Source organism: Aotus nancymaae, unplaced genomic scaffold (assembly GCF_030222135.1).
Source record: "Aotus nancymaae isolate 86718 unplaced genomic scaffold, 86718_ANA_hifiasm-v0.15.2.pri h1tg000138l, whole genome shotgun sequence".
Classification (NCBI taxonomy): Eukaryota; Metazoa; Chordata; class Mammalia; order Primates; family Aotidae; genus Aotus; species Aotus nancymaae.
The window spans coordinates 838894-849309 of record NW_026988553.1 but is presented as its reverse complement, the minus strand read 5'-3'; positions in this window follow the sequence as shown (position 1 = coordinate 849309).

Here is a 10416-nt window from a genome sequence, read left to right as displayed (position 1 = left end):
TGAATTAATGAGTGACAGAGTAAGTTAACTAATTTAATGACCAAGCAAATGTGTGATTGAGTGAACAAGCAAATGAATAAATGAACACATTCTTTCCCCTTGGTGTTTGGGGGCCTTACTTAGCTTTTTGCATTGCCTGATCCTTTGGTAGGAGTCTCATGCACCATTTGGAAGGGTCTCTGCTTCCTCAGATTTTAAGTTGCAGATTTTAAATTACATATATATTTTTAAAAATTGCCACAAAACAGAGCCACTTGAAACCTCGATTAATTACTAATGTTCTTCATCATTTATCAAGTGCCAGTTGTTACTTGCAATCTTTAAAGGTAGTGAAATTAAAAGAATTAAGGAACAATTATGTCTGGAAAAAAAAACCCTCCCTAAATCTAATCAACTTGTGATGGAGAGCTTCGTGCTGACGTGGCTGGGCTGGAGAGTGTGGTGATATGGAGGGGGAAATGTACCCACTCACCACTGAGGCTCCTGCAGCTGGTCTAGGGGGAGATGATTCGTGACCTTGCAATGTAATGTGACAGAGAGCGGTTCTTTATAAGGGCTCAGGAAGTAGAGCTGTGCCCTGCTGGACTGCCAGGTAAAATAGAGTTTGTGGGAGTGAGGGTTTCTGTGCTCACTCAAGGAGGTCCCAGGGTGCTGGAACCCCTCCCACACTCTCCTGTCCCTCATCACATGGGAGAGGAAGAGGTTTGGCTTAGGGCAGTTGAGGAAGAGCAGAGTCGTAGGGCAAGAGCTCATAAAAAAAAAAAAAAACAGCCACTTGCAAGAGTTATAGGCTAAAAGTGGGGCTCTGCACTTGGACCATTTCCCATGCTTCCATGCCAATCCAAGGTCAGCACCTGAGAGTGATAACTTCTGGGTAGACAAAGACAGTCAAGACTTAATGTGGGGCTTCTAACTTGGACCATTTCCCATCCTTTCAGCATGCCACAGGCAAGCATCGACTAACATGCACAGGCTGGCCACTATGGCCCAGGTTTACTGTGGCTGGTCCCCACTGTGAGACAACTGCAAGGGCCTAAGAACCTTTCTTTTGGCCAGATATCTGAAAGAGCTCAGGCTGAACATAAGACTCTGATGATTGCTCTTTAAAGTACACAAAAGGAGCATTTCTGAGTGCTAGGCCTATGGCTGGAAGAGAGGCTATTTCTTAGGGAGGTACCTGCAAGCACTGCAGAAGCTAGTGTCCTACCAATAGCACAGCCTGGGAAACAAGAGACCTTGTTCTCACATGTACCCTGCTGGGTACTTTTTTGCGTTGCCTGGTATAAAGCAGTGTCCCATCTCTTTATTCATCAACCTCTACAAAGAACCCCCTGAGCTGAGGAGTCCATACCTCTTTTAGAGATGGGGAAGGAGGTTCAGTCCAGTACTCAGTCTTGCGCAAAACTCATGGCTATAGGAAAGTGAAGCCAGGATTTAAGATCAGGCCTTCATTTTCCGGACCTTGCTCTGCTTCTCCCACACCCCATGGTCTAGGGGAATCCCCAACTTCCTTTCTAGCTCCCACACTTGCCACTTCTGTCTGTGGTGCTGTGAAAATGACAAGAAATATAATACTGATATAAAGCTTACTACACATTAAGCCCCATTCTCAGAGCTTTATAGATAGCACAGCATTTTTCACAAAATTCTAGGAAATTGACATACTAACAGTACCTTCAGTTTAAAGATGAGGCAACTGAGGCACAAAGCTGTTGCTCATCTTCCCAGGGTCACAGAGCTAAGAAGTACTGAAGCCAAGACTCAAATCTGGCTCCTAAGTCACTGTTCTTAGCACTGCATTCCAGGGACAATGGTCCTCTTAGAAGGCTGCCTTGAGTGTCTGCTCTATAGGGAAAGGGAACTCAAGGAACAGGTTCAAGCTCCTAACAGACAAGAATGATCCTGGGTCAGGTAGGGTCTCCTTGCTATGGGATTTCCTACAGCTTTTCATAGAATGCCTGTTCTTTGTTTCGTCTCACTGTTGGGGCTCCTAGTCTCTTTCCTGCATCTTCCTCACCAGCCCCCATCCCATCAGGGCTCTATGGTAAAGGGAGCCCAGGCAGACTCAGCAAGATGTGAGATATAGTAGTCTGGGCACGTGTATGGGCATGTGGACCTGCCGGGCTGCCTGCAAAAGGCTTGATTGCATAATGTCATTTAGAAAATGGCACTTGTCTTTTCTTCAAAGGCCTTCAGGATGATGAATTGGGGCTTATTTAAATGGCCTTAAATCAAACCTTCTATGAACAACAGCTTGCTCAGATTTGTGCAGAGTGGATTTTTAAGGGGCTGATAATAGTAGCTCCCTAGCACTAGCTGTCTTCTGGACTCAGGGCTGGACCGGGAACCAGAGTTACAGACGAGAGCTTGGAAAAAAAAACTAACTACCTCACAAGACAGAGAATGTGAAATCCCTGTGTGTTTTTGGGGACTCCAAGACCCTGAGAGGAGGAGGGATTGACCCAAAGGTACCCAGTAAGTCAGTCAGGAAGCTGCTTTTGGAGTCCTAGGCTAGGGTTCTTCCTCCTGCTTAGGACTCTGGTAATAGCTGTCTTCCCATGGGGCCACTCTGGGGTTTACCTCTCCGCCTGCAGGTGCTCACCGTCTGGCAGCAAACCTGAACTTACATGACCCTGAAAGTAAATGTAAACTTAAATTTGACACCCTCAGTACCTTGCTTGTCTCATCCTAGCCCAGTCTCTTGCTGGCAGCTACCTTGACCTGTTCAGGAAGTAGAATTTTTCTGAGAGGCATTAGTGACCCTTCCAACCTTCATAGTGCATCAGTTTCCTCATCTGCCAAATGAAAATAATGGAGTCCTTGCCTTCCCAACATCATTGAATATTGGAAGGGGCCTGTGGTGGGAAAATGGGAGAAGAGTCTTTTACAATGTAAAGTGCTGTGCAAATACAGTGGCTGTGGCTGTTGTTCTGCTGCTATGTGCCTGACTGGTGACAGGCTCTCAAAGAATTTTGATTAGGTCTCCAGGTGCTGGCAGCCATGACACTACAGTAATAACACAAAACACAACACAATGAAACACTAATACCACCACAAAAGTATCAGAAACAATATAATACATATGGAATTTATTGATGAGATTTGACAACAAAATTCTAATATTTTTAAAGGTGAGAAAACTACAAGCAGGCCAGGATTGTACATAGACAGGGGCTGTGGAGACTGATGGAGGAAAACATGAAACTGACTGTGTGCGTCTTCTGTACATGCGTGACTCTTATACATAGGGACACACACATAAGGGGCAGAGATTACAAAGCAACCCAGATAAGATTCCTGCATTTGAGGATCCCCTAGTCCTGGGAAAAGATATCTGGGTATGACTGAGTGAGTGCTATGGTGAGGCTGGGACCTCAGATACAAGGAGTGATGGGAGGAAGACAGGCTGAAGTTGCCCAAGATCAGATCCTGCAGTGCCTTGAATGCCAATTTCAGGAGCTTGAACTTGATTCTAGGAACACTGAGGAGGAAGCCCCTGGGGGAGTGGAGCACAGGAGGGTTACCATCCATCTCCATGTTTTCAGAAGATCCCTTTTCCTGCAGCTTGCAGAGAGGACAGAAGAGTGGTAAAAGTGGAAGTGAGGAAGCCAGAGAGGAGGCAGTTGCAGAAGTCCAGGCCACAGATGATTATAACCTGGACTTAAAAAGTGCCACTAAAACAGATGGGGAGAAGGGATTAAAGCTAAGAGACTGGGGAGAGATAGAATGTCCTAGACTTAGGGACTGATTGGATATATGTGGTAAAGGAGGAAGAGGTGTCAAAGGTGATTCCCAGGTTTGTTGCTTAGGTAGCATAGTGGATGGAGGTCACTGGGGGTCAAAAAGCCCTGGGAAGAAGATCAAGAGTTCAATTTTGGACATTGAGGCATTTTCTGGTACATTTAAAAGAAAATAGCTAGTAGACAATTGGATATATAGGTCTGAAGCTCAGAGCTGATGTTTGAACTAGAGGTAGAGGTTTAAGTACAGTAAAGAAGGAAGGGCCAACAGAGGAGACTGACAATAAATATACAGAGAGATGTAAAAGAAACCAGACAAGCTTGTGGATTCCTCTTCCCAATATTCCTAAAAGATCAAGCAAGATGAAAAAGAAGTGATCAATGGATTTAGTAATGTGGAGGTCACTGGTGATGTTCAAGTTCAGTGGAGTGAGTAGTGGACTCAGTAGTCAGATTTGACTAGATGAGACTATATTGCAATAATCCAGGGTGGAGATAATGGTGGCTTGGTACACAGTAGTGACAGTAGAGGTGGTGGGTAGTGGTTGAATGCTAGATATTGAAGATATTGCTCATAGCACTTGTCAATTGTTAAGCGATGAGAAGTGATTGATAGAGAGGAGTCAAGTTTGACTCATAATTTTGAGGGAAGTCAGAGCAAATGAGTAGGTGGTGGTACCCTTTAGTGATGGCAGAAAGTGGCTAATCAAGAATTGTGTTTTGTGTATGTGAAGTGAAGTCTGAGATGTGTATCATATACCCACTTGCAGATGACAAGTAGGTAGTTTGATACATGAGTCCAATATTCAGAGGAGAGTTCATGATGGAGAGAGAAATTTGGAAATTATCATTACCGAAACAATACTGCAAATCAAGTGATCTCTAGGGAGGGAATACAGATGAAATACAGAAAGTCAAGGATGGAGCCCTGGGGCACTTCAACATTCAGACAGACAACAAAAAGAAGAAGAAGCTCCAGTAAAAGAGAGTGGGAGGAAGAAGCTACAAATCAGTTGAAAACTGAGTGAGAGTAATTCTAGGTCTTGCCCAGAGAAGAGAATATTTTAAGAATAAAGGAGTGATTACCATGTCAAATGCTGTTGGAAGGTCTAGAGTGATGAGGACAGAAAGAATCATAAGCTTCAGGAAGATGTGGGCTTTTGCTGATTGAACTCATTTATGCCTAGTTAAGAACCATTTCAGTGAAGTGGTGGATCAGATGCTGACAACAATGGGGAGACAATTTGAAACACAGAAGAGAAGCCAGAAAGAAACACAACTCTTTGCAGGTGTTTGGCTTTCTCTGGGTTAAGAAAACTGGTAGCTGCAGGAGACTCGGGATCAAGATTTGGATCTTTTGAAGATGGTCAATAGAAGCTATGTTTGCATGTGGATGGAGATGATGTAGTAGAGAGGGAAAGTTACATGATGTGTATAGAGGAGAAAACCACTATAGTGAAGTCCTTGAGTAGGTTAAAAAAAGCACAGGAACAAGGACATAATTGGAGTGGCTGCTCTAAGATCAGAGACCAGGGACAGTTCATCTAAAATGACCAGGGGAAGGCAAAGTCTACAACAATGAATGTAGGTAGGTTGACGGATGCGCCTGCAAAGGAAGAGGAGCAGGACTCACTTAAGAAAAGATTCAGAGTTCAGAGGTGAGCCACATAGGAGTCTCTAGTAGGTACCTGGATGACAGGAGACAGGATAAAGGTCAAGGCTGTGGACCAACTTGAAGGTCACTGGAGAAACTTCTGTTCACAGAAGGAAAGGGAATGATGCAAAGTTGCACAGATCTTAAGTGGCAGCACTGGGAGGGGAATTTAGGTCTGATTCCAGGGCCTGTGCTTTCTCTTCAAACCTCTACCTTTGGATGGAGGTTGGTTTGTGGATTGCAGTGCCCAGCAAGACATTCTTCCTACATCATGTTTATAGCTGCTGGTCATTTGGCCTTAGTGTAAAGCTGAAATGTGTATGGTCAGAGTCAGGAGGCTGGCTAGATGACCTCTGGCCTTTCCCCTGCCCTAACTTCCTGGCCTGAAAGATCAGAGCTTGATGCATATTTTGCTCGCATAAATTGTTCATAAACTCTGAAGGCAAGCTTCATATTTGTTACTCCCTAATGTAGCAGTGGCTACAGCCAGCTGACATCAAGCTCTGGGGAGCAATGCAGTAAATCATTTTCCCTTTTGTGTAAGAAGAAAAAGTAGAAAATTACATTCTTCTCAGATTTCTCTTTTGAATGTGCTGGTGCCTCTGTCAAGTGCTCCCTCTTGCAAACAAGAAAGCAGTATGATCCCCATGGAGCAGGCTTTTCAATAGGCACTGTGTAGGTAATCCCCACACAAAGAGAGAGAGTGGTGAACAGCAATCAGAACCTGTTGTCACATCAGCTCACAAACTAGAGGTTGGATTCTCCATTCTGCAAGTTGGGTACTGAGATTCAGGAAGCTTGGGAATTCACTCAAGTCATCCCATTCAGCTAGTAATAGGCAGAGCTGGGCCTGAAAGCTGAGCTGGAGTTCAGAGTCCTGCACTGACCCAGTGATCCATTTGGTCCTGGGTGCAAGTAAGGACTGAGGCCCACCAACCTATGTGGGGTTAAAAACCACCTAAGTAATGAAAATGCAAAACAATGATGCTGCTGCTAATGATGATGACTCTAATCTCTTCATTAACTCCTCTGGAAATCAGAGAAGGAAATAATACACGCAAAAAGCCTCAGCCGCACTCACACTTCATGACTGTGGGACTCTCCTGAGGGCCCCAGCCTGCTCCAAAGGGGATCCCTGGCTACTTCTGGCATCCGTACAGGCATTTCTGGCTGCCGCTGCTCAAGGCTGCATTATTTATTCTCATGTTTGTTATGACAGATGCAGCAGCATGGAGGAGCTGTTGGCCAATTTGAATAGTGCTTCCAGAAGCATCTTCCAAGCCAACTGGTTCATCTCTGGTCAAACAGACATGAGTTGCCAAGGGCAAAAAGCAAGAAATTAGCCAGTGACTCAGCACTGAGCTACTCAGGGGCCCCACTAGGGTATGTCCCTTTTCTGAGCCTTGGCATCTCCAACAGAAACAAAGGAGCTGAGCTACAGGGCCTCTGAGGCCTCTTTCAAATTTTATTCTCTAAGATTCATTCTTTCTTGTTCTCTTGCCCTCTCTCTCCTCTCTCTCACTCTCGCTCTCGCTCTCCCTGGCTCTCTTACTCTCAATCTCATTTTCTGTCATTTGCTTTGTCTGCCAAACTCCCTGGGGCTTACTGTAAAAGTATAACTGATTTTGTAATAAACATTCCATGCTGTATCCAGCCAGATGTGTGTGTTTGCTTCACAGGACTTCACTAGGGTGGGGCTAGCTTACTCAAACGAGGCAGAATTGTGACCTTTGTCTGAATTCTTGTTCAGTCATGGCCTCTGGAGCCAGTTGACAAAGCATAGGAGAAACCCCGTTCCATATCCAGCAAGGATGGTCCTGTGAGCATGAAGATCTGTATAGGAGCTGGAAGGTTGTTGGATTTGAACTTGGACTTGGGATTGAACTTCCTCCTACCTGGTCTCCAGAACTGGGGCTGAGAACTCAGCAGGCCCACCTTCTCATGAATGTTTGAGAGAGGGAAGAACAGAGTTATTTTGTGAGTTGACCATCAAATTCAGATAACACTTTCAAAACACATGATGGGTAGGAAACATGAGACTCGTTCTCTAGTTATCTGGTCCCAAGACTAATGAATTTCCATTGCCCATCAAACAAGACCCCTGTGATCTTGGGAGGGGAAAAAATGAATTTCTATTTTCATTAACTTCTAATTGAAATTTCTCATTTCATTCCATTTTGAATGTAGGCAATGAACCACAGTAGCATTAGTAGCACGTGAGGCTTTGCCAGTGAGATAAATCAGAGAGATTTTCATATCACATTATTATTGTAGCTATCTCCAGACAGCCTTTGTAATGGACAGTATTTTGAAATTACAGTGGTTGTTAGACTCACCACTAGATTTGATTTCATGCATTAATAAACATTTATGTTAGTATCTGGTACAAGTTTTGTTTAATATTTGGATATAATTTGTTTTCATTATAACTTTGTGCATTTTTATGTATTTAAAGTTGTATTGTTAGAAGGGATCCATGGGCTTCATCATTCAGCTAAGGGTCCATGGCACAGCAAAAGGGTAAGAACACAGCGGTCTGTAAAGCACAGGGCGTACAGTCTGCTGCAGTGGACCTTGCTCCAAGTGCCTACAGTGTCTCTGTGTTGGATACCAGTCTGGAAATCACCATTCATTGTCCAAAATCAAGACAGCTCACTGTTCCCACAATGGCAGCTTGTTTGATCTCACTCTCAGTCCCTCAGTCTGGGCTCTGCTAGAAGGCTTGCACCTCATGACCTTTCCCCTTCTCTGCCTGTGGGATGTCATCCTCCTATACCCTTGGTCATGATTCCCTAAATTCATTAATACTCTCCTCCCCTTGCCTCCTTCCCTGGCCTCTGGCAATATTATTGTGTCTCCTCCTCCTTCCTTCCAGGCCTACAGTTGTGTCCTGCCTCTTCCCATAGGACTCTCAGGGTGTTCAAATGGAGAAAGTGGGATTGAAGTTCCAAGGAGGTGCTAGGTTGTTTTCTGCTGTTGCTGATTGGGCTGAGGGCCACAGTAGCAAGTGGGAAAATAGAAACACACTGGCTCTGAGCCACGACATTCTTACCCACTCCACTATTTCTGGTCAGACCACATCTCTTTGGAGTCTTGAGTCTCTTAATAGGCAATGAATAAGATGTTTCCATTTGGGGAGCCATTGCAGATCTATCTACCCAGAGGGCAGGTGCTTGTGTAGTGAAGCAAGCGAGAGAGGTGAAGGAAAGGCTACCTGGTTTGGAATCTTGACTGCCACTTACTAGTCACGTGACCTTGGACAAATTATTTAACCTCTCTGTGCCTTAGTTCCTTCATTTGTAGAATAAAGATAGTAACTCCACACTTCACAATATTATTGTGAGGATGAAATGAATTATTTCCTTTAAAGTACCCAGCACAGTGTAGGCACTCAATCAACGATAGGATTATTGTCTCTGTTAACCAGGTGCATTTGTAGGGAGTGAACAATGTGAGGAATTCTGAGTTGTATGTAATTCTGGATTCCTGGAAGTACAGGCTGACATCTGCTACCTCTGTTCCTTCCCAGAGTGCTTGCCTTGAAATTCAGGAGAGAGGTGACCTGCTAACCCACTCTGCTGTCTCCTCTCAGACCATGTATATTTGGAGTTTATGACTCCTTAGAAATCCCTCCTTCCCTCCCAGAATTGTTGTGGGCATTGAATAAGACTTTGCCTATACAGGGATGAGAGCTCCTGAAAGGGGGAAACCCTGTTGCAGACTCCCCAGGAAATTCACCTTTGCAAGAGAATTTGTTGAGGTATAGGTTCACCTGGCCACAGCTGCAACCTAGCCCACTTACCCAGAGGCATTGAGCCTGATTTCCACATCATCCTTGCCCTGGCAGCCAGCCATATGACCACTCTGATTCCTTGTACACCCCAACCTGCCCCAGTCAGAGTCAGACCTCTGTGCTGGGATATAAACTCCATCTGCCTCCTTGCATTTGCTCCACCATTCCTTGTGCCCTGAACCAGAGCCCATTCCTTCCTTAAAGCCCAATCCTTCTCATCTTTTAAGGTCCAGTGCCAATTCCACCTCCTCCAGGAAATCTATGCTGATTAGAGTCACATTATAGATTCTCAGACGTCAGTGCTCCACCCACACATGAATTACTCAGCCTTCATTGACTGCCCTTTCTCTGGATTCCTGCAGCACTTAAGGCCTGTGCCAGATAATTTAGCACTAATTGCAGACTGTCATCAATTGTGCCTCAATTTTTCCTTATGAATCATTAGTCTGTAACCCCCAACTCGATCAAAAGCTTTTGGAGGACAGAGAAAAGTAAATATGCTAACATTTCTTCTTATCACTGATGTAGAAATATGACTGTAGAGTTGAAAATGAAATATTTGTTATGCTATCCCTTGGCCATTCTACTCCCTGACATAAGTCTTATTCTACAGCTTCTTTCTGCTCCCAAACCTGGTTGAAAATCTCTTCTTGGAACACAAGGAAGTAGAAAAGAGCAATCTGTTCAGCTTGCCAAGGAAGGCTTGTATGGCCCTTAGCCATTCCATCTCCAGGAGTGCCCTGATTCCCTGGACTCTGTAGCTGAGACTTGAGTGCTCAAACATCTACATTCTCCTCCCAATGGCCTGCCCACTCACACTAGGGCTTCTTAATACAAGCACTAGTGGTGGAGACAGCTGTCCCAGATGCATGGCTGCCATACACAGGAACATGGCTGGTCAGGTTGCAGGCAGAAGGGATAGTTTTATTTGTGCAGGGCTTGCTCCAATTGGTCTTGGGCAGGCTACTGTGGTCTGAGGGAATATCTGTCAAATGGACCCTTGGTACATTACACATTGGGAAAGACTATCTCTATGTCACCCATCCACGATATTTGTTGATATCTCAGACTGCTTTCCCAAAACAAACTGTACTGAACCAGTGATCTGAAGCTGCAAGGAAATGCATGGGCAGTAGCTGGCCAGCTGGTCATGAACTTGTTCACACACAACTATTGGATGCTTATTATGTGATGCTGAAGTCACAAAGAGGAGAAAGAGAATTCATATT